Below are 25181 nucleotides of genomic sequence, written 5' to 3' on the forward strand. Positions count from 1 at the left end.
AACGATACCATTATATAAAACGATTATATTTTTGTCCTCCGCGACGAACGAGCGCCGGAGCTGACGGTACATCGGCACCTCTCCCGTAGCTGCGATGCTCCCAGCAGCGTTACATGTCATGGTCACAGCCTTGCGGAGCTGAAATGGGAGCCACAGCTCCGCTTTGACTCTATGCACAGTGTGTGAGTAATTTGCAGAGAAGTAGAAGGTTGCACACTTCAACAAGCATGTCCTTCATAGATTCGACCTTCTGTTTTTCTTTTTTCTTTTTCTCTTCCTCCGGTCCCTGTGCTCTGCTAGGAAACCAAGTAACCTAGATCATAAAGTAGGGAGAAAAAGAGTGAGTAAGAATGAGAGACAGAGGTAGAAAAAGAGACCGAGAACACGAAACTGCATGACAGACTGGCAGGAGACAGCCACATTATTACACCCTACCACTAACAACACTTAAGAACACACACACAAAAAAAAGAATACAGAACACACTACTTGGATGATGTCATTTTTTTTCTTTCTTTCTTTCTTTTTGTTACCGCAAGCTGATTGTGCTGATTATTGGTGAGCATTGTTTCCCTGTTGATGCTGAGCATCATTAAACAGAGATTGTTCCATTGTAAGTGTTTGTTTAAGCATGGCTGGTTTAATGTTTCCAGGCACTGCCTTTTCACCACAGACACACACACACACATGCACACACACATGCTGCTCAATGTAAACCTGAGACACAAGCTGTATGTGCCGCATCTATAATTTATGCTACTACTGGGCTTTTGTTTTAAGCCTCGAACGTAAAGACAGCCGTAAACGCAAAAGTGAAACAAAGCACTGAAAATGTGTCCAGTCTCATAAAGAAAAGAAAAACAATACATACATATATATAACGTGTAACGCGCACAACTGCGTAACGCGAGTCTTTTCCACCACACAGCCTGAACTCTTCTGCTCTCACAGAGCGTTACAGTTCCCAGGGGAAGGGTGGTGGCGGTGGGGTGCATGAGGCAAAAGGTTGTATGGAGTGTGGAGGGCGTGTGGCGGCATACGGTACCTACAGATCAGCCTCTGTTTAGGGGAGTGGCCCCACCAAGGCTCGAGCCAGGCCAGACCCAGTCCAAGCCTCTCATTAGTCATCGGCTGGGTGCCGCGCTCCTTTTTGGAGTGGTTAAGGGGGAACTGGTGAGGGTCTGGCTGTTCCACTGTACTCCACTCCCAGCACCATCACAAACCGACCTCATCAAAGTGAGCGCTCGTAATTTGTCACAGAAAGCAGCCAATTAACATATGTTAAGGGAGGAGGGAGGACTAGGAGAAGGGAGGAGAGGGTGAGTGAAAAAAGATAGCGTGTGATTAAAGAGTCTGCACAGCTGCACAACATCAAGATGGCAAAGTGAGGTTTGAAAGAGACCTCAGACCCAGTAATCTGATAAAGCATACTGTTACTTAACCCTCATAAGCAAGAGCGAGAGAGAGGGACAAGGAGAAAGGGGAAGAATGAAATAATAGAGACAAACAAATATTAAATTACTGCTGTGAATCTACAAGCTTTGGCAGAGTGCCTCTGCTCTCAATATGTGGCCGACTGCGAAGGCCGCTCTATCACACAGAGCTGACCACTCCCGCCAAAGCGCCACTGCCGTTTGACCACACTCTATTTTTAGCTCAGCGCTCACCATTGTCTTTGACGTAGCTCACACTTACGCTAGATTCTGCCAGGAATTTTTTTTTTGTCCTTTTTAACTCTTTGTCTTCCCATGAAACGAAAGCTGTTATTTCATTTATACTTTTTTCTTCTTTTTCTGTCACAAAGTCTCATACCAGTTGCTTACATTCTGACTTGTTTGTTTGCTTTCAAATTCTTGTTCCTCATGGTTGGTTTTAAAACGTGCAGCGCGCCGATATTTATGCATGTGTGAATGCCTGTGTGCGGCTGCATGACTGCGCCTCGGCAAGCGCACGCGCGTTTATGCGTCTGTTGTTGTTGTTGTTGTGGGGATGTCTTGTGAAGTGAGCTGTGTGATATTCTGCCTTGTTGTTGGATACGGTGGCATGCTGAATGCATTAGCAGCGCGCGCTGATGCCATTCTGTGTTCTGTCGTCTTTCAGCCACCTCTGCCTTGTCTCGCTCTCTGCGGCGACTGATCACACGTCTTGACAAGCGAGTTTGGGTCGTCGTCTGCGTCGCCATCTTTTTCTCTACGTGGGCTTCAAGTTTTTTTTGTTTTTTGTCTTTTCGTTTTCCACCGGGGAAAGGAAGAGAAGTGTGGAGTTAGCTTTAAACAAATTTGAATGTTAAGTTGTTGGGGAAATCCCCTGAATAAAAAAAAGACAGAAAACAATTCTTTACTCCTTGTATAGTTACTTGAGAACATTTAATTATAAATTATTTTTTATCATCATCATCTTCATCATTATTATCTCGTTTTTCAATTGAAAATCGGAAATGAAAATGCATAAACGGATGGCAGAAAAGCAGAACAGGCATTCTATATAAATCGTGACTTGCTCCCCCCCTCTCTTCTTTCTCTCTTTTGCACTCTTATCCTTGCCATCGACCATCAGTCGTTATTTATTTATTTTTCCTATTTGGGGAAATAATGGGCTAAAGTGGCGGAGCGGAGGAGCAGAGGAGTGTGGGATGGAGGGACAGTGAACAGAGGGGCAGAGGCGGGTTTGTGTTTTGCTTCGCTGGGCTTGTTTCTTGGTTGAATTTTTCTCCTCTCATCGGCTTCGCGAGCTGGTGGATCAGTGAAGGACCTGGCCGCCTGGAGAAACCACCACCCCCACCCCTCCACCCACTCCCTGCACTCAAATCCCTCTGCTGTGAGCACAGCTGCACCGTTCACATAACCTCGCATGTCCCCCTCCCACCCTACCCCTGCCCCTCACCCCCTCCGCTAATGATAGCAGAGCACGTCCCCTCCGCAAGGCAACAGCTTTTTCCACTTCACGTACATACACACATATTCTGCTGTGCACGCCCTCAAGAGCGCTGGACACATGCATGCACAGACCAACGGGCACGACATGCCCCTTTTTCCTTCTTAAGGTTTTTCCCTTGATTTTTTTTTTCTCATATCATTCAATTCCACCCACCCTCCACCCCTCCACTCCTTCTCTGCCCTGAGAAAAATCCCCCAGCCTTATGACCCAATGAAGGCCTGAGAACATGCACAAGAAAGCACACACAGATACACACACACACTTAGATGAACCCTTTAACTGCAACTGCCCATTTTTCTCCCTCTGTACAACTTGCCACAGCGAGTGACCTGCATCACAGCTGTGTGTGGGAATCTGAGTAGGAGGGTGTGTTTGTAGGAGGATTGAGTGTGTGAATGTATGTATGAGCACATACCTGGACACGTCAGTGTTCACACCACATATGCTGCGTCTATATTTCTGCATAACTGGCTGGGCTATATGTTCACTATATGTATGTATTATCTGCTGCGGGCCCGCGTGCGTGCACGTAAGCGGCGGAGGAGGGAGGCGAGGGCAGTTCTGGCCTTCTGCAGCACCTACTGTGCATTATCCCAAATAAACAACTCATTACACGTGTATTTAACCAAGGGGAACTGGCGAGTAGTGGAGGCTAATCCCCGTCATCGTTCCCAGCGTTCCTTTTCTGATTAGGCTACAGGGAAGTGGAGCCCAAGAAGGTAGGTTGCTTGGTCGGTGCAGGAGGAGGAAGAGCGAGAGGGTAAGAGAAGAAAGAAAATCATTTAAGTTAACTTCCCACAAGTGCCTTTCTTAGTTATAGTATCCTTTCTCCCTCTCTCTCTCTCTCTGTCTCCTGCTACCCTCTCGCCTTCTCTCCGTTCTTCTCCCTGTGGATTTTGCATCGCTCTTCCTTGTTTTCGACCATCTCTCAGAACTGGGTCATCGACAGATTGTGCGGCACCATTTTGAAGAACATGGGAGGGGAAAAAAAAAAAACACGTTCTTGCTGTGAGAACAATCCAAGGTTTCTTTAACAAGTACCCCGCTTATCAAATTAAGCTGTCAAAAGCACATTAATAACAGGCAGCACAATTCTCTTCACAGAGAAAGGGGTGGGGGTGGGGGGTGGGTGAAAGCGCATTCGGGAAAAAAAAAAGATTTCTCATTCGCTGTGTAAAGAGACAGTCAACCAAGGGCAGTGGAGCTTTTTAAAGATTTCTCCCTCTCTCTTTTTTTGTCCCACTTATAATATGATTATGGGGTCCCTATTATGAGGGGCCAAGATGCAGAGTGTCACTCATTTAAAGGGTGAACAATATCTTGGGTTAGAGTGTAGCAGTGATGACACTCGTGTTTAAAAGAATTACAGATGAAAGAGCATCTCGGGATAATAATGTCGTTTCAAAAGCAAACAATTAGATATGGGCTTGAGGAGCACGATGCCCTGTAAAGAATACCCGAATTAATCAAAAATAAATGTAGTCATCCACCCACAGAAGTGAGACAGTAAAAATGAGTTTGACCCTGGAAAATGTGAATCTTTGAAAACAATAAATGAATGTCAAATGGTAAAATCTAAATAACATCCAGTTCTGCTCCTATAGCTAACCCTATTTATTAAATGCTCTCGTTGCCTTCGCAAATCTGCAGTCGAATGATTCCATAAGAAATTGAGAGTACAATGAGAAGGGAGTGAGGATCAGACTCAAAGTTAGGCCCCATAGGCAAGACATAGAAATGAAATCAACAAGACAACTCGGCATTCAGATGACAGATAAGAGAGCAAGCCAGCCAGTGCCCTTCCACACATGAACTAACTGTGGAAAAACCCAGTTCTCACACACTCCCCTTAAAATCTTTACTCTCGACTACATTTGAAAAGAAAAAAAGGGGAATTAGCTTGTAGGGTTTCTAATCTGTACGTTACAAAATCTGACAGTGTCAGCTAAGACTTCTCGCACTAAACTGCGAGCCCTTTCTGCGCTTTACTCCAGAGGCTGATTTTCTCACACCCTCATTCTGAGTCCAATCCTGTTTGCACGGGCCCCAGAGGGGCTGCTCTGTCATAGCCTGGAGTGGGCCGGCGGTGGATGGATGTGACGTGGAGGAACTGGGACTCTGCTGTGGGGAGGCTGGAGCCACGGCAGGTATCCCCCGCACTTCCTCAGCTATTTTTAAAACCACGAGTCCGGAGATGGGCCAAAAATAAAACAGAGGCCATTTTGGCCCATGACAATAAAAGCAAATAAAGATCCCTCACTCGCACACGTTAACGCACACGCGCGCGCGAATATGAGAAACAGAAAAGTATCCACGCACACCGCCAACAAACAACAACAGATAAGAAGTGAAAAAGGTCTTCACCTGACAATGAAACTATATGTCCTGCTATTGAGCATACACAGATGTGCACATCCGCACATACACAACAGACAAAAGTCAATATCAAGGCTGAGCTATTTCTGTAGAGAGCACTATTTAGGAAGTGCGGGCAAAGTGCCAGTATTCTCCTCAGTATCGTCTGGCTGTCATTGCAGTTATACAAACTCACCTCTTTCCTCTCTCGCCCGCTCCTCACCCTTTCCACCCAACCCCTTGTTCCATTGTCACTGCTCTCTCGCTCTCTCTCTGTGTTGTTCTTATATACACACACACACACACCAAGGTTATTTGTTTTTCCACTGGGTCGAACCACAGTGGCAGGTGAAAGCATCTATTGGCAAGATAAAGAGAGTGGCTGGTGTGAGAGCACAAGGCCTCACTCTGCCCAGCAAACCTTGAAGTGAAGCGCCGGGCTGGAGTTTCAAACAAAGTGCCCCCTCATTCATTATACATGCAACTGCACTGAAAATCTCCTTCCGCAATGCCATCTTCTTCACATCTCTCTCTCTTTCTCTCTCTCTCTCTCACTTTGCCTCTCCAGGCCTCTCTCTCTCTTTCCCTCTATCTTCTTCCCTCTCTTCTCACATCGGCCCTCTTCGTTTTCTCTCATTTTTTCCAGACAGAGCATCCATAAAGTATGAATAAAATTAATGACATCACGAGCTGCACTTTGGAAGAGCCACTGTAGGAAAAAGCCATACATCACAGTGCAGAAGGAACCGGGCTGAAAAAAGAAGAAGACAGAGAAAGAGAGAGAGAGAAAAGAGTGCGTGAGGTCTACGCTGTTTCACTCTTCACCGCCTCCAGGGCCTTTCCTACTGTGTGCTATAGTGTCTTATTAAGTTTGACTTCAGATGCACATTAGCTGAAAAAGTTTAAACACTTTTATTATTGTTCAGCTTTTTCTGCATTTCTTTGTCCCGCTTTCTCCTTAATTCTTTGGTCAGCTGAGTAAACTACGTTTTCGAAACAGTCCCGTGTTGCACATTATTTCATAGGCTGGCCTTTGGTGTGGGAATGGCACAGATGACAGTGGAAAGAAACACTGGTGTGGGCTTTGGCAGGACAGCGGCTGGTTAAGCAGTGTGCTCTGCAGAAAAGGGAGAGCACTGAGAGCATGGATTCTTATTTTTTTTATTTATTCCCCAACTTAGAAAGTGTTAACAGCATTTTCAACGACACAGAGGATCTCCTTATTTTACACAGGTTGTCCAGATTTCTAAAGCTGTGGTGAAAAACAAGCACAAAATTTGAAAAAAGTCTGCGATATTCTTCCTTGGAGCACAAAAAGAGAGACAGACGTATCAGTCGTGCCATCTATTATTGGATATTTACTGTTGCGTTGTTGTATTGGAAAAAAAAAACAGCAACTTCACATAAAAAGCCTGACGGGGTAGAATTCAAGTCCTAATTCCTCTGAATTCGGTGTGAACACAAGATCTGTTATAAATATCCGATCGCGACGTGACGCTCAGCGGCAGCGCGGATGGGGAGCGGTGGCGGCAGCGGCGCGGATTGTGGCAGCCGAGCGAGCAGGGGGTTTCAGATGGATGCGAGCTTGTGTGAGGCCAAGGCACAGAGCTACCTCTGTGCGTCTCACAGGACTCTGTTGCACAATGACTCGGCTATGTTGCAGTTGTGACAAAGATAAATTACAGCGACTGGAAAACATTTCTACATTTTTTTTCCTCACTCTCCCCATCCCTACACCTTCTTTTTTTTTTCCTTTTTTCTTTTTTTTTTCTTGGCATTGGGTGGATTCCAAATGCGTCCCACACCAAAGGAATATGGTGAAGGCGGGTGGGGGCATCTCTCTCTGAAATAATATTAGGGCGTAAGAAGTTGCTCCTAACTATTTACGGGTCAGGAGCAGGGTTTAATCAAAGAAAATGCCTTTGGCTGCTACATTTCCATAAACAGACAGGAAACACTTCTCTGACAAACTGGCTTCTAAAAAATCTGTCAGATAAATTCTGGTTTCGCCACGTAACGGTTCAAGTCAGCATTACAGATGTCATGTTTGCGTTACCCCTAAAACTGTCTGCACTGTGCAGGAAAAGAAGAAGAAAAATTCTCTCAGGATTGAAAGTTGGGTAAGTCTTGGGAAGTTAATGTGCCAGTTTATAAGCCTGAAAACTCTTATTTAACTCTCATTTGAACATTTAAGTCTTGATGTTGGAGGCTTTCAACCTAATTGGAATGATCTCATGTTTGGACAAAGAAACCCAAACTCTGCTCTACTCTAAATGTTTCTCTTTGTCTTATCATTCAGACTCCTCTGCTCCTGCACTCCTCCAGCCTTCTCGCCTCCCGGGCCTCTCTCTCTTTCTCTCTCCCTGTCCAAATATTTCAGACAGCAGGCCTCAAGTATGGTGAGGTGTTTTGGGTGTCTCTTTAGGTGGGCTGCAGCTGATGATATGATTGTGCGGTCAGCACTGCCGAGCACAGACCACCCAGCAGGCTGCTGCCGTAATAATGGCCAACAGGCCAGGCAGGAAACAGGAAACAGGATGAAGAAGGGCAGGACATCCTGTTCATCTAGATCACTGTGTTAAACATGACATCACGAACGCATCGACATCTTAACGGAGGGTTACCTGAGCGGAGGCCGAACACTTTGTCGGCGTGCTCTTAACTAACCTCTGCTCAAATAAATTTCCATCTGCGTTCTCTCTGCGCGCGTATCTCTCTCTGTTTTCATGTGCATCTGTCTTCTCAGTTTGCCTTTTCAGCCCTCACACTGACACTGTTTTCCAGACTGCTCCATCATCGCAGACATCAAATCCTACCCTCTTCAGTGTGAGAATAAAGGAGAAAAAGAAAAACAAGCATTTTCATTTGAATATACACCAGCAACAACCTCACAAAACTCAGACGAAGGGAAAAAAACAAAAAACACGTACGCACACAAAAGCACAAAGATTCCAGCGCACGAATACACAGAGACAAGACGCAAAGTTGAAAACGCACACACACACACAACTCCCAGACACACAGCACACACTGACAGACAAACACACAAAAGAAACAGCAAGCACAAAGCACAGCACAGCCAGAAGTCTACTTTATGCAGAAATATTCTAAAGTGTGTTTTACAATACAATTAAACATCAAAGGCTGATATATTCCTCTGTGATCTTTAACACCCCAGTGAACAAACCCCACACACCCCCATCCACTTACAGCATACAGAGAAAGTTGCTGAACGTCACTGCTAATTACTAGATAGAGACAGAAGAATACTTTGCATCATTATGCAAAAACCAGGACATATTCAAATATATGCATTCAATCCACCAAAAAACCATTCAAGGACTGCATTATTTACTTTTTGATTTTTGTGTGTGTGTGTGTGTGTGTGTGTGTGTGTGTGCGTGTGCGTGTGGTAAGTTTTATGAGTAATTGCAGCTCTTATGAGAAGATACACAGACAGTGCTCCTAAGGCAAAGATGCATTTGGATAAACATTTCTAACACGCACAACAGTTAGGACAATGAAAGCGAGATCTGCTGAAGACGAGTAAATAAACACATGGTGAGGTTGAGCCCTGCGTATTTCACTGCTACTATAAAACGTATGAAAAGAGAAAAAAAAGAAAGAAAAAAAGAGAAAAAAAGGAGACTATTCCTCCCATGCAGCAACTAGAGAACACCTGCCATGTGCAATAAACAGGAATGCAAGAAGCCTTTAAGTTATTATAAAACATAAGCATTTTCATCTGCTTAGAAATTGGCAAGAAGAATTGTTTTCTCAACAAATGCCTTAATATTTCTGTTATTTATGCGAGGCAAATTTTACTACACACACAGCCTGCACTTTATTGCGTTACATATGCTGCTAAACCAATTAAACGTTTTCACATGCGGGATACACAAGGTCGTCTCGCAGCATTTTAAGACGCTTTCTTACGTTATGAAGCATTGCATGTGAGGCAAATACAAATGTCTACATCTGAGTCTTATATCAGCCTCTCATTTGAGCCAAAGGGCATGAAGTCCACTTAAGAGTTCTTCAATATCTACCTCACGATCTTGCCAACCGGCAATCTGCAAATGAATGTTTTACTGATGTTTAACTGAGTAAACTCTGCAAACTTCTTCCAAAATATTTGAAGCCATTAGTGAAAAAAAACAAAAACTTTAAAGCACAGCTAAAGGGGCTTTTAAACTGTTTGCTTAAACATAAATACATTGGTTGTCTCCATTAAGGAAAAATGTTTTCATAGATCTGGTTTTCCATAAGGTGGGGATCTTTGAAATGTGCCTCTTGTACAGTATTAAATGTCTATGTGAGCAGAGATCAGGGACCACAGTGGTATAGTTTACACCTTTTTCCCCCCTGAAGATGGAAACTTGGTAGCAGGAATAGAAGTTACCACCAGTAAAACTAATTTATGGGTGTTAAATTACACATTTATAAGCAATATATTAGGCATTTCAAATGACAAATATTTGCTAATTATGCTGATTTTGTTGCAGTGCCTTGAAAACACATGGAATTACCCTGACCGTGGCATACAATGTGTTCCCTTCCTTCACTTAACTAAAGCTTTACTGAGCCCCTGGCGTACAGCAAAGTGCCCTGACAATCGGCTCAATGCCCTGGCCAATCACAGAGACACGTGACCTTCTAATCCCTCTCTGTGAGAAGGGTAAGAGTGTGTTGTCGCTGTTGGTTTTGTGAATCAGCGCCTAAAATCCCAAATGATTTGTCAAGATGGAGAGGTCTTAAGAGAATAAGAGAAACAAAAGCAGCGCAGGCCAAATAGTGTGGGTGTTGATGCATGTGTGTAAAAGTGTGTGTGTAAGGAGGGAGAGAGAGAGCGAGAGAGAGAAAGGAGACAGAACATGCTTTTGTGCACCTGTGTGTGTTTGCGCACGACTGCATACAAGTGTCCGTGTGTGTGTGTGTGTGTCCGTGTGTGTCCGTGTGTGTGTGTAGAGGGTCTCTTAGATTACAGAGCTTGGCTGACAGACTTCTCAGTGTGTAATCGTGGGTCCACATGCAAGTGCTCACCTTCCTCTGAGCGGATTAACCTATCGCTAAATCCCAAGAGAGCAACAGGCCAGACAGGCCACACAGAACAACTTCATTGACGATAGTCAGAAAAGGAAAGCCACACTTATGATGTTGTTTTCTAAAAAAAATATAAATGAATGCACTCTGACTTTTTTAAGACTAAAAAGTTCACATAAAAGTTTAATAAAGGGTTACTGGACAACTGGACACCACGTTCCCTTCAGAAGTTCTTAAAAATCTTAAAAATTACATACGTCTTAAAACACGGAGCATCTCTCTTTTTTTCCTGAAAGTGAACTGAGAAATGCAGTCAAGCGGTACGCAGTGTGTTTTAAACGCACACATTAAATAAGCTGGTATACAGCTACACACAGAAACACTTTTACCATTCTGTAAGTGCCTTAAAATACCTCATTTACATAGCTGTTATTTTAAAATTAATTTAATAGTTTAATGAATCTCAAAATATTCTCTAAAAGTTACATTAATTATATTAAATTTCAAGCAGTTATCACTACATTAAAGCCCTGTTCATGTCTTACTTTTTTATATAATTTATTTCACAGACAAAACTGTGTTTCAGCTTAAGAACTAATTCAGCTCAATATAAGTAAAGAGATAAACGTTTATCCCCACATTTGGCATACGTTTTTTTGTCCACAGCCAACTCAATCCCAAAATCTATCTAAATGAAAATGAAATGTATAATAGTAATTTTAAATGTCACTGCAAGCCCGAGTTTCTCTGCACATTACATGGTGGGCCTCGTGTCCGTACACTTTAAGTGTAAAACAAAGAATCCATTTTTAGCTCCAAAGCTGAAACCTGAGAAAAGTTGCCACAAGTTAATTGTAGCCTCGTGATTTTTCCTCTCATCGCAACAGGTTTAGTTGAGCAACGTGAGGCTTAACCAAACTCGCAATATGAATTTAATCATACTTGCTCTCTTGTAATAAGTCAGTCTCAGTCACAAAGGCACAGAGAAGAAATTATAGTTGAGCCTGAACAGCCAAACCTCCTGTAAAACACTGATTTACAGCACAGTCCGCCGTGTCGCTCATCTACATAAATTTACATCCAAATAAGTGTAAAAGAATGTTTTCCCCTGTATTGCAGCGATGATGTGATTAGCTATTTATTTAATAATTATCAAAGCTTCCTACATAATATACCGGTTTAAAGTTTAGCACGGCATAATTGCCATCAGTTCACCTCAGTTTAGAACGTTTATTTCGTGCGCAAAGAATATCCACAAACTAGGATCACTGTTTCCCTAATCTGTTGCTTTGATGGAAATCTGAGATGTAAAAACTTGTGCATCTCCTTTTGCCTTTGTAATTTTGTTTGAGGTAGACTGAACGCTACATTTTACAACCCAAATGTAACTTTTCATATGCCACCCTGCCCAAAGGCGCAAAAAGAGGGCATAAAGTATAGTGTTAATGTGACCAGCCTGTTCATTGGCTTCTGGACTGTGCGCCTGCATGTGGACGCGAGAAAGCTGCACAAGGTCGACACAGCAGTGACACCTAAAATCACCACACGGATCTCCTAATACACCATAACCAGTGATTTGATGTCGCTCGGTAACTATATTACATTGCTGTTACCGGCACGAGTCGAAAGGGGGTCACAACAAATCAATACACGCAGTTGCTGTACTTTGTCAGGGGAGACAACGCGCATCAAACTAGACCCTCAAGTTTCCCCTTACGGAACATTTCAAATAAAATAAATAATAATTTTTTTAAGAACCATACGATGGAGTGAGGTGTTTGCCAGTGAGTGCCAAGTGGTGCAAGTGCGGTACTTACTTTATCTGAAATCTTGTCCCGAGTGAAGCGAGAGAAGGCTACAACAAGCGGTCCGCCGGGTGTTTGGTCCGGCCGTTTGACAGGAAGGTTGGAGCCGCTGCTTGATGGGGAACGGAGTTCGCCGAGACGCACTTAAAATCCAGGAGCGCAACTAAGCAGGAGGACGGCGCCGAGAGGAAAAAAAAGTAACCTACAATACGTGGTATGAGTCCCTATAATGTCAGAGAAAACTACCCCCCTCTCTCTCTCTCTCTCTCTCTCTCTCTCTCTCTCTCTCTGATCCGACAGAGCTCGCTCAGGAGGCGCTGAGGACGCACCGTCTGGTCTGCTAGTGCGTAGTACCGGTGAGCGGCGAGGGACTCGGTGGAGCGGCTGTGTTGGAGGTGGTGCCGGTATTAGTACTGGACGTCTGAAGCTTAATAGTGATGTTGCGAAGCTGTTTCTGTTCCTCCCCACAATCCCGACCAAGTCTTTCCCTAAACCTTCTGCTCTCCTGCGTGAAGAAATAATCGATTTTTTCCTCTCTACCCCTTTTCTTTTTTTAAAAAAAAAACTCCTGAAAGGGGGCGGTCTCACATTTCCCAACTCCACTTTAATAAACGAGGCAAGGCTCTTAACGCTTTATTATCGCGCCAGGCCCGACGGAGTGGACACAATTAGTGCTGAGAGAGGACCGCTAGAGGAGGAGGAGGAGGAGGATGAAGATGGGGCATGTGTTCTTTAACTAATGATGTCACGGAGAGCACCCCGAGGTCTGCAGGCGACAGCATGCGATGTGTTTCGCTCAGGCAGGTTAAGTTTCCAGCCAATTGTTTCATGCGAGTCACATCAGATGCCAAGTACACCAAAACTTAAGTCTGTCGTAGCAAGAAGCAAAACACTTCAGCGTGTTTCAGCACCTTTAGTTTTTTGTTTTTTTTTTAGAAATACTTCAAAAAAGACACCATTTTCTACAAACACACACTCACAGATGATCCAACATCACTCATTATTTTAACAATAAGAGTTTAAGATTAATTATCACATTAAATGACATGATTCTTCCCTCAATGCGATTTCGCTGGAAAAGTAGGAGCAACTTTAGCAACTCCCGAATAATGCCATTTTCTAATTCTCAACAATTCCTTGGATGTCTGCTCTGCCTCCTTTCTCAGACGCTGCAACACTTTTGCACATGCTGCACCCCGCCAATCATTCTTAGGGACCCAGCTATCTCCTACAGATAAGCCCTGACAGAGACAGTAAGCATTGGGGAATTGCCAAGCCTTTATCCGTCCAACCAAATGATTTCAAAACATCCACTCTATTAGTGTGAAGATAACAATTAGAACAGCAAGTTTGCCACTTCAGATAAGACACAGACAGGCAGTGCACTGGCTCTCTGTACAGAGATGTATACCAGATAGGCCTCATAATACCAGAGTTCTATTATACTCACATTATATGGGTGCCGTATCACGGTTTTAGGATTTTTAATGGCTGCCCTGAATGGAGCTTGTTACGCTACAATACACCGTTAGGCCCCATTGTTGACTTTATATCAATTTAACATTGAAAAAGGGAAAACATTATCACAGGCTTCCAAAAGTTTCTTCCATCCTGATATTTTAACAAACCAAAAAAACCCCCCCAAAGAACACTTGTGGTCTATATACAGTTAAACAGCAAACCCCTTTCTCTTTATTAGCTTTGCACTGTAAAAGCAATACAGACTGCGTGTTGTGTAAATAGACGCCGAGTGACTCCATAATCTTCCCTTTTGAAGTTCACCTACGACGCATAAGCTATGCAAGCAGTCAGCCACCCAGTCAATCAGTTATTCAGTCAGTGACGGTAGGAAATGGTAAGACATCAAGTAATAAATAAATCAAGCTGGCTAATCTGCTTGACGGGTGAACATTACAGCCTGTAACCGAAGCCGCTGGTGTCTGATGACTCTGAATGCCACCTTCACATCACCTGACCCTTTAATCTTTAATAGCATTTCCTCTGGTCCCTAGACCTCCATACTAATCAATAAGGCGCTGTTGGACACAGCAAGTTCATAAACGCGACACGGCAGATATCAACGGCGTTACATGTCAGCATGTATGAAACGGCGAGTTCACAGAGTCACAGTTTCAACAGACATGATTTCCTCCTTTCAGACTTCTTCTGGTGCTCGCACCTGACAGTTGCAGTAAGTCTCCAAAATATATGGATAGCTGTGGGTGCTTATGTGGTTGTACATACCACATGCAGTGTTCCTTCTACTTCTTCTTCTTCTTCTGTTCGTGCCCTCCCTCTTGTAGCTTTCTATGCTGTTTGCGAGAAGCTCACTGAAGAGGTCCTTTCAGTGTTCCCAGTGCTTGAGGTCGTCATTTGGTTAGCACCTGAGAGGAGAAGCAAAGTAGGCAGGCACGGTGAGAAGAAGAGTGAACCTGCCAGTGAAGTGCTTACTGCTTCTGTGTAAGAGTATCTATGTTAACATCTGTGTAACGTGTGTGTGTGTGTGTGTATGATAGCCATGTGAAACAGAGGAAAAAAATGGGGGGATGTGGAATACATTTGAATGGTGAAAAATCATTAAATGAGGCAAACACTGGCTCATGCTTATTCATAAATGACTGACTTGTCTACGGGGATAAACCTATGGTGAAACCATACTAACAGCCTCCCTCAGTTCTCATACATTTAATGCAAAATAGGGAAGACCTGCTGTATATTTTGCTCTTGAGACTACTGAGCACAGGGCTAAGGCTAAATATCTATATCTATATGTATTATATACAGCATTATAACCAGGCTGATATTAATCCACATTGCAGAGCTGAAGGTGTGCCACATTGTGCTATTAAAACTGATAAATTTAGAGTTAGTTACACAATGACTGTGTGCAAATAAGCAGAGCGTGTCGTAAGTTAAATATTATATGTTTTGGCATTTGTGTTATCTTAAGACAAACTATTTTCTCATTAATCAAAATGAGCGAAATTATTAGTTTCTTGCCATCTGAAACTTTCCCAGACCTACTCATTAGCCATTGTCCCTCCCTCCTACATGAATCCTGAACTTGTGTTCTGAGGAGTGTGTTTGAGAGTGTGTTGGAGTGTGGGTTGACAGTCTCATCAAAGCCTGGTGGAGGAAAAAAAATCAGTTTAAGAGTTTGCCAAACAATTATGTAATTTCAAAATATGTCACAGTGTGCATAAACACACTCTTTAGGCTTTCGGGTAAATTCAGTTTCGTGAGGTTTGGCTTCGGCTGTGCATAAAAAGTGAAACAGGGGAAACTGCGACTGGATCTTAAGTCAAACATATAAGTGCGGTTTGCTGATATTGATCTTGGTTGGATTGTTTCTTAAGCCTCTCCTGGCAGCCACTTCACAGCATGTGTCACACGCACGCACCGAACGCACACGTGCAGAACAGCTTGCCTAAAAATGTATGTGTGCGCGCACGCCCGTTTGTTTTTGGTAGCAGAGGGAGAAAGAAAGAAATGCCTCTCTCAAGCATAAGATAAACACAAACACATTTCCAGGGCAAACAAGAACAGCCCGGGCTCAGTGCAATCTGTTGTCGATCATGCTCACGTGAAAACACAATCTGCCTGTCACAGTAGATGATGTTGTCAAGCGCTCTGCCTCACTGCTCCTGAGAATTAGCCAGCGATTACAGAAGCACTACGAAACACGCAGAGTATTTGTTGTATGTCGGATATGTCTGAAGATGCTTGCAGCTTTATTTGGTATTTACCGCTTTCTCTTCCTGCACTCGTTCCCTAATGAATTTTAGACACGTTTGTTTTTTTGACAATAGATTGATGCTACATGATGTGACGACCAAAGGCTTCACAGAAAGCACAGAAAGACCTGCAGGCCAATTTAACTCACATGCTCAGCTGGGAATCCACAGATCTCCCTTTTGCAGGTGGAGATGTCTTATGGGTGTTTCAAGGGCAATCACAGCAACATTTTTTGACTTGGTATATAATGCTAAAAATTCAATGCATATTTATTTAAAAAAAAATTTTTTTTATTATTCTTATTCAGCCTTATTGAAATGCATCACATATTATGTATCATTATAGTTAGGGTTAGGGCAAACCTAGATTGATTAAAGAAATTTGGAAAAAAAAAAACAAAAAACTGTATAATAATTAAAACGTTATTCATAATTGTGAATCATTTGCACGTGTTATGTGTATGTAATGTGACAGTATACATTCAAGAGCACAAATATCGAGGAATCCATAACATGGTCTGTTATTTTATACAATTATTAAACTATAACGTCATTCATTCTTTGTTCATTTGAACTCCTAGTATCTAAGCCATACAGTTCTCACTCAGCCTCAACATCTGGGCTCTGTTCTCAGGAAAAACACACCTGCTTTAGAAAATGAGAGACATTCCCCCGCTGATCTGTGTTTGGTCTTTGGGTAAGTCATCTAAAGCGTGGTATTATAAATAATTTGAAGCTCCTTATTAATAAGTATTATAATGAAACTCACAGGGCAATATCATCAGTAATTATAGTCGAAGGAATTGTACTACAGTACTTTATAATTAAGGGAGCAAAGGTTAGAAAATCAGGTTTAATTAACTGAAATCATATTTCTCCTTGTTATAATATATATAAAACAAAGAGAGTCATATAACCATGAGGAAGTATTTATTTGCACTTACGAATGTTTTGTTTTTTTTTTTATATGTGAACATGCAATTCAGCTATTAGGCAATATCTCCTTGTTCATTTTATTTCTGAAAGAAAGCAGCGACGCAGTTCTGCCTTAACTTGGCACTCATGCCTCGAGGTATTTTGCCTCTGCAAGAATCAGTTGTATGCAAATGTAAAAAGACTTGATCAAGATACACATATCATATATTCATTTCATCTACATCATAACTTTAGGTCACTATTGTATCACTTTACAAGAAAACAGATTTTTAAAAACTGTTGTGTCAAATATTTCTACATCCTGTAGTTTTACTTGTTATATCTTGAAATGTAATAAATAACAAGAGAAGTGACCTGATATATTTCAGTGAAACTGTATACGGTTTTAATTTTAATAACACATTTTTTTTCTACCATGTGGCTACATCTTTAATAATATCTATCATCCAAAACTGCAATGGCTATATAACAAGCCCTTAACAAGCAGTGTCAGTCAGAGACAGCTCGGGTGATTTGCATGTGTTGCGTTTAACCAACACTATTCTGTCTGTACACCTTTCCTGCATTATGGATGAGGCACAAGCTGAACAACAAATTCTCCCTTTGTTCTTCTTGATTCTCTGGTTACATCACAGGAAAAGCTCCATGGTCCTGTCTGTGACTGCACTGGCACACTGAGACACAGCGATGCTGGGCGCGCTGTTAATCAGACCTGTTGCTTCTTCGCTTTGTTATATTGCATCTACGTGGGCTTTTCGACACGCAGAGACACAGACCACAAAGCAAGCACGTCTTCCACATATTTAATTCGAAGAACTAACCGTGCCACCTGTCGAATGGATGATAATAAACAATTTCAATAAGATGATCACATTGGGAAGAAAATAAAAATAGCTCACGTCGACTACAGAGGGGATTATTCAGCCTTGATACCTGCAAATTGACTGCCTGCTTATTTTATTTACAATCAAAATGCTTTAATGTCACATATATCATTAATGTGACAGGTGCCATCAGTGTGTGCCATCTGCTATATATGAACAACACAGTGTACAGGCACTGCAATTAAGTGTGCTGCCTGCAGGGGAGGTCTGCACCCTTCTTAGGGGAATGGAGAAGTTTAGCACAGGGGTTCACTGGAGGTGTTCTCTGTGCCCCAAAGTTTAACCAACTTTTTACCCTAAACTACTTCAACACGGTCGTCTGTTTAGGCATTTTAGCCAAGTATTAAAAAAAACAAAACAAATATTAAATATCTCTAACCGCTATCCCACAAATATTTTAATTGTTTTTAATTTACTTCCTTCATTATTCTAATCCCTGGTGGTTTTTTCTCTCCCACCTCCTCCTCTCCCCGTGTCTTCTTTGTGCTTAACTGCCACGCTTACTGTCTGTATATCAAGGGCTCAAAGTTCTCTTTGTCTCCAGCAGATTGCTTCGCGAGAGGGAGGGAAAAGAAACTCACTTTCTGCTAATGATTTTTCCTCATTTTGAATGGTTGGAAAGTAATTCCCTATGAACTGCTCCAACAAAGGCACAGTTATTCCATTGTTCTTGCTGCCCTTTCTCTAATTGTGCCTATAAAAGAGAGATGCCAGTGATACTTTTTTTTTATGTCTCAGTTCAAGGGGTGCCCACCGGTGTTTCCTGAAGTGGTGCAAAAGCTGTTTCTGAAACAACATTATTAGTGTTAAATGTGCGGCAGTGGAACAGAGCCCACGTCTGAGCAAAGTGCCATGATCAACATGTCAAAGAAGAAATGCAGACTTAAATTACAGCTGAAGTTTGGCTTTGTTATGTATTTGTAAATAATATTGAGCGTAACATGTGATGGGAGACAGCTGTTTCTTTCTTATTTAACCATCAACTATGGTTTCTTTAAACCACATCCATGATCGCTCCCTAAACATAAGCGCATTTTAGAAAGGAACTGGCAAAACTTGTTCTGCTGACAAAGGAGGCAAATCAGAAAGCATTAATACGGGTCACTGGCATTGGTGGTTTAATTAGAGGCAGCAGAAGCAATATAGTTACATGCTGAGCAATAAAAGCAGTTTTTAATACTGAAGAATAAGTAAAGTTACATTATTTTTAACAGAATATTACAATATAAAGAGTAATATAAAGATGATCGTTTGTAAAAAGTTGCACTTACACTTCCTGAATAACAAAAACCAGCTGCAATGCATCCAACTATAGCACAAAAGTCTGCAGTTAGCTTTGTTTTGATTTCCCATAATAACTATTACACAGCAAAAGTCCCTCCTGCAGCTGTTGACCTCAGCCAATTCTCTTGACAATTAACAATCATTCAGCATGGCTCTGCAACTTCTCCCACACTCTCACCAAGCAGCTGATAGTGTCTCACTGCGAAGAAAAGCAACTAGAATGGAATACGTTGCGTATCTAAACGAGGATTTCCCAGCTCAGATGTATGAGAGCGAGGCCGACCATCGGCGCAGACCTGTGTTACACAGTAGAGCTTGGCAGACAAGCGGTGATGTCTAAAGCTCTTTGTGCCTCCAGGATCACCCCCAACTCATTCTTATTCAGACATGATCAGAGGAGAGGCAGGCAACTGAGATTAGCTGCAGATCAAAAGAGCTGCCTAGCGCCAGCGCTCGTGTTTTGTAGATTTAGGCGGCCCCGGCACACAAGCATTGTATCATGGCGGCGGAGCGTCATACTGTTTTCTGGCCTTGACAGTGCTCAGGGGGTTAGAAGGAAACAGAGTTTTTAAACAGAAGGATGGACCGCTGCTGGAAGTCTTCCAAAATTAAATAATAAAGATAATAAAAAGGGGAATGAAAAGGAAAAAAATAAGAGCAGAATTACTACGCTGTTACTGTAAGCCATTACAGAACCAAGGTACTTCATGCATCACAATTGAAATCACTCCCATATGTGTAATTGGTCTTGGTTCAGTTCTAATTTGTTTTAAAAATGAAATGCACTTTCTACAGTAACATAGTTTCAGTAACTCGGGAGCATCTGGATCAGTGGTGCCACAAAATAACCATGGAAACTAAATACTACCAATGCTTTCTGTCAGCAGCAGCTACACAGTAACAACAAATCAGCAAATTACTTCTACAGTGTATCTTAACGTTCCCTCTAATTTATACAAAGACACTGTGACACAGTGGAAACCACAAAATGCATATCTGCATTGAATTACCTTCCACTTAACACCAGACAAAGTGAAACACTGAAACTAAAAGCTACATTTTTAGGGAAAATTTGTGCTCGTATTATCACTGACCAAACTTTGACATTCACATTTGAGACATTACCATTTAAGTTAAAAATGTATTAATAATTATAATTTACTTACTATTCATACAACATAAAAAACAAACAAAACAAAACAAAAAACTGGAAGCAACAATGAAACCAATAGCTGACTTGGAAGGTGGAAAGACAGGATGAGGTGAGTTTCAAAGGCAGAGAGGCAACTGTACAAGAGCGCTCACCACCCTACGGAGAAAGAAAACAGTGCGTTTCCTCAACTCCGCTGACCATCAAAGCCATGGAATTCAGGGGCAGAGAAGCAGTAAAGTAAGGACTGCACTGTTCCTGTAAACTGGGTCAAAGTTTCTACTGTTCTGCTTTTTGGGTGAATAATATGACATGTGTGCATGTGTACTTCTCAAGTTTAGATGTATATTAAAAATGAAAAATAAAACTGTTTTCATTTTCAAGTAGGAGTATAATAAAGTTTTATATCCACTGTCTGTGTCAACAGTTGACTTAGTAACGATTTTAATAAATAGTCTAAAATACCCTGAACTTCAAATTTAAAGATATGAAATTTATAAGCATCAACAAATTTAAATCTAATGTGGAAACAAACTTAAAAAATAAAAGCCTTTTACGCAGTTTGGGACAAATGACATATTCTTACATCCCCTGGTGACGAATAGTCCCCTTTCTGTCAATCAAAAGTTTGTCCAGTATGTCTTCCTTAGACACCAAAATGGGAAACACACGTTTCATCTGAAGTATGTATTTGCATCTAGTGCAGCCACCTTGAGGGAATGAGTCATTTCTAAAGCAAACAACACTTTAAGGCCACGCTCTTTCTTTCACTGATAATTCCAGATCGTGCAATGAGATGTTCTGAGCAATTACCCATAACGGTACAAGTAACCTAAACTGACTGTGAAGAATTAGAAACTGAGAAACAGCACAATATAAAGTTCCACTTTACTGACTTTAACCATTTTTCTTGCCTTGGAGACATAAAAATGTACACTCCTAAAACTAAACACACACACACGCACTTCCAGGAGCCTCAATCAGCTATTCCCCAAGTGCTCAACAGAGGTGATTGGCACCAGCTGGGACCTCGCTCCTCCTACAACACTGTTTGAGATTTTTTCTCTTTTTTTTTTTTTTTTGGTGTCTTTCTACTTTTTCAGGAGCAGGGAAATCTAAATGTAAACAGCAGTTAAGTAGATATTCTAGCCTTGTTCATACTGGTATAGGCACTTCTGTGTTGGGTTACATGACAAAGACATCATTCACTAAATCCTGCGAAGCTATAATGAAACAATTAGGCAATGCGGCTGCAAAATAAATTTCAGAATGGTTTAAATTGTGCAGCTCAGATATCCAAATTATGGCTTAATCTGTTAAACATGTCATGACCTGCTGTGCAAAGTGTTTGAAGTTCTGACAGAGACAGGTTTTCCACTAAGAGAATGAGATTCAGACTAGAGGGTGGAAAAAAAAGTGGAATAGGTGTAATTTATAAACTCACCCGTGCCTTTTCTCTGCTTCTCCAGGAAGCTACACCCTCCAGCACCAGCTGAGGCCCGACTGAATCAAACAGGTAAAAAAAAAGTTGAAAAAGAGAAAAAAACAAACAAACGTGATAATGGATAAAAAGAAAACAAAAGGCCACAAATGACCTTAAATAGATGTCCTGCATGTAATAAAGCCAGACCAGCTGGCTTTGAATAGAACCCCCAATTTGGGTTGTCTGTTTGCCCCCGGTCTCTGACTGAACTGAAACCAGGTCCGGTTCTTTCCAACCATCTCTACCACCCCTACCCCTCTATCCCAGCTGAATCCACCTGCCCCTATCACTCTTGGGTAAATATAGCCTTCTGAGGGATCAGTGTCACCCCCCACCCCCCATTTCCCCTGATGCATACACATGCCCCAGACCTTTGTCAGCACTGGCATATAAGCCCTACCAAGAATGCTGCCACCTCCACAGTGGCAAAAAAAGACTCCCCTTTTTGCCCCTTCACATATCCACAGTTCTGCTGCACACAAACTTTCAATATCCTCTTTTAATCTTTCTTAAAAGTATGCGTATATATACATATACAGTATAACTTTACATAACAAATACTCCTACTCTTTGCATAACCAATCTGTGTAATTGTGCAAATAAATGAGCCACTGGAAGGGATTTGTCAGCATTGATAGCATCTTGTCCAATGTCAAAATACCAGGTGCAGTGGTATACACCTATAATTTCGTAATTATAAGCTCATTTAGCTGAGTTTATCTATGACTAAAATCCACCTACAGTCTTGTTTTTTTTTTAAAAGAAACATATTACTCAGGAAATGTTTCTCCTTTTCATTGCTACCTGATAAAAATCATACATCTTCATCCAAAAGAAAACTTCTGAATTTCCCAAAGCCGCTGGCATCCAGACTGTAAGCCATTTTCCCTTCTAAATGATACATTCAGTAGGGTGTAGGAATCAACAAGCTTAAATCATAACATCCCCTGTGACTGTTTGTACATTAGCTGAGTTTTGCGGGGGTGGCACAGGGGTAATTGTAATTTTATCACAAATTTTCCAGTCACGCTCTCATACCTGATGCCAAAATCTAATGTAGATAATGACAGAACAATACACCTAAATTAGTGTTTTATATATCCCTCTTAAGTCAACCAATTTGCTAATGTGGAGACTGATGGCACAAAGGAAAGATGAGTACTATAGATTGGTATTTTCCCAGAATACATCCAAAAGAGTGGATCCACTGAGACACGAGATAAAACAGTGGTGTTCCCTGGATGATAGGTGTTCACACTCCTGACAGTGAAATATGGTTTGTATTGATCTAGTTGTATTGTTTTCATGTTTCTGGGCACAGATAATCAACTAATCTGTTTATCTGGGGAAGTTTTTCTGTCACCATGACTACCTGTACACCAATCCAATCCAGGGTACCTATACATCGGTACATTTGCAGTGACATCATGAGCAGGAATTCACTAATCTTTTTTGAAGGGAATTGGGTGGGGAGCGGGTTGTTGGGGGGAGCTCATTTAATTGTGACCTACCTCTATGAGGGATTCAGTGTCTTGATCGAAGATGATATGACCGTGCTGTATTGTATTATTGTGTATTTTGGTTAAAGACTTCCCCTTAGTACACCCCCCCAAATATCAATAGAGTGCACTACAGATGACCAAATCCTGGTTGTCTGATTATGAGTGTGGAGAAAAATGGTAAGAAAGGAGCACAAGTACCAGTAAAGCTGTAGCACAATCACAAAACCCTTACATGTGTATCTTGTCCTAATGAGACAGTTTTAATTTTAGAAATTTTTATATTTCTTTAAAAAAAAAAACAGTTTGTACTTTTCTCTGAGCTTTGTGCTTTACCTTATTTAAAGTCATATCTGTGGGAGAGTAAAAACAAAAGTCACTTTATAAGCTATAATAAACTGTATGAGGACGTGTCAGCTGCTCAGGCAGAGAGGAAGCTGTGTGTGATTGAATGAGGGTACCTCTCTGCACTGGTGGATATTTTGGAAAGATACTCTGCTAAATGTTTATTCTTGCTGAGTGAGTGTCAGGAGATATGTAAAGATTAAGCAGCTGATTAAAGTACCAAAAACATACCCCACAACAATTCAGTGAAGTCAAGGACAGTCGTCTTAGATTTGAACGGGTAAAATTAGCAATATCTCAATCATAGCAGTTATGCTAAGTAAACAAAATCATAATTCGTGATGTGCAGCTGTTGCATGTCTCCTTTAGGTATCGCAGTACTCTCTCCAGTAACCTCTACTTTCATTGGATGTTGCACTAACTCTCTTCTGATTTTGACAAGCCCTCATCAATACCTTTGGAACAATCTAACAAACTCCGTGCTAGTTTTATCGGGAAACCTGAAAAACCCCACAGCATTGCACACTGCAGCTATATGACAATGTTCTGATTTTGTTTTTTTTGCATGTGGATGCTTAAGTTTGAGTTTTATTATATTTTTCTGATTAATTCTCGTAAGGCTATACGAAGGTGGTTTCATAACGTTATTTATAATTGCTAATCAGTTGTATGCACAGGCTGCAGATGTCTGTGCTGAGCTGGTATTCTTTGTTGGTCTGACTTAAGTATTCTCACCCAGGAACTGATGGGTTTTTTTTGTATTGCTTTTATTTTTCTTTAAATTAACAGTAAAGTATGGTAATCCTAATTTGCATCACCGCTGGGTTGATGATGATGTTTTCATAGCTTTTTCATGCATGTGGACTGTTAAGCATATATTCTGTGTATATATTGTATATGCTTCTAACTGCGTGCCAGTGAGGGTGAAGGTGTTCCTTTGCTATGGCTCACAGCACTGTGGGCTATGCCAGCAGTGAAACACAAAGTGTTCTGTCAGCTGGAAGGTGACAAGTGTTCAACAGGAAACATGGCATGGCCTCTCTTCTGAAAACTGCTTTCACTGTTTTTTTATTTTCTCTATTTTTTTCTGTTGCTTTATCATTAAATCATCAACAGAAAATTAAAATAATTATTGTAATGAACTCACTGACAGGTTTATGTAACTCTGGGTGGATTTATGGGTGCTTGTATAACAAGTCCACAGTAGTCTGGGGCAACCCTGCAGTCTCACTTGGAGCTGATGATTATGAGAATCATGTAGGAATACGTGCAAGTGTATTTAGCGTTAGTTAAAAAAAAGATAATAATGCAGAGTCGGGTAGAACTAATGCTTTTTAGTGAGTAATTGTGGGTGCGTGTGTAATCCTGAAGGATCATCTTTTTCTTTTGCCAACAGTACTGCGTGGCGTGAGCTGATTTTAGTGTGTCTGCCCACCCCTCTGCTCCACACAAGGTCACTCTGTGTGTGTTCGACTTTGGAGAATGAGGGGAGGCCATGGCACACAATCACCACTAAGCACATACCTTTCTGCCCCACAGCCCCATCAGGCCAGACACAAACCTGTGGGCCGCATGTTTATCAAGCGTCTAAGAGTAAAACTGCTGATTTAAGACCGCTGGTGCCTTTCACCATACATTTCATCGTGAATCACTCCGAAAAAAAAAAAGATTTGAAGTGCTGACTTTTTATTCGGCACTCTGGCATTTTTGATAAATATTAGCTGAA

At 41.6% G+C, this 25181-nt stretch overlaps 1 protein-coding gene across 9 annotated transcripts in view; it reads right to left on the reverse strand.

The window, feature by feature from the left end:
• mef2cb (myocyte enhancer factor 2cb) overlaps nt 1-12667 on the reverse strand; it is a 59734-nt gene extending 47067 nt beyond the window's left edge. For 4 of the 9 annotated variants that reach the window (XM_082554628.1, XM_082554630.1, XM_082554635.1 and 1 more), the window contains exon 1: nt 12153-12665. The gene's annotated coding sequence lies outside the window, so the exon portion shown is untranslated. Of the gene's footprint in view, nt 1-12152 lie in introns of all 9 variants that reach the window. The other 5 variants (XM_082554627.1, XM_082554634.1, XM_082554632.1 and 2 more) reach the window with 3 other exon arrangements.
• Between the last annotated feature and the right edge of the window lie 12514 nt (nt 12668-25181).

This window comes from Aulonocara stuartgranti (assembly GCF_965226115.1).
Source record: "Aulonocara stuartgranti genome assembly, chromosome: 12".
Taxonomy (NCBI): Eukaryota; Metazoa; Chordata; class Actinopteri; order Cichliformes; family Cichlidae; genus Aulonocara; species Aulonocara stuartgranti.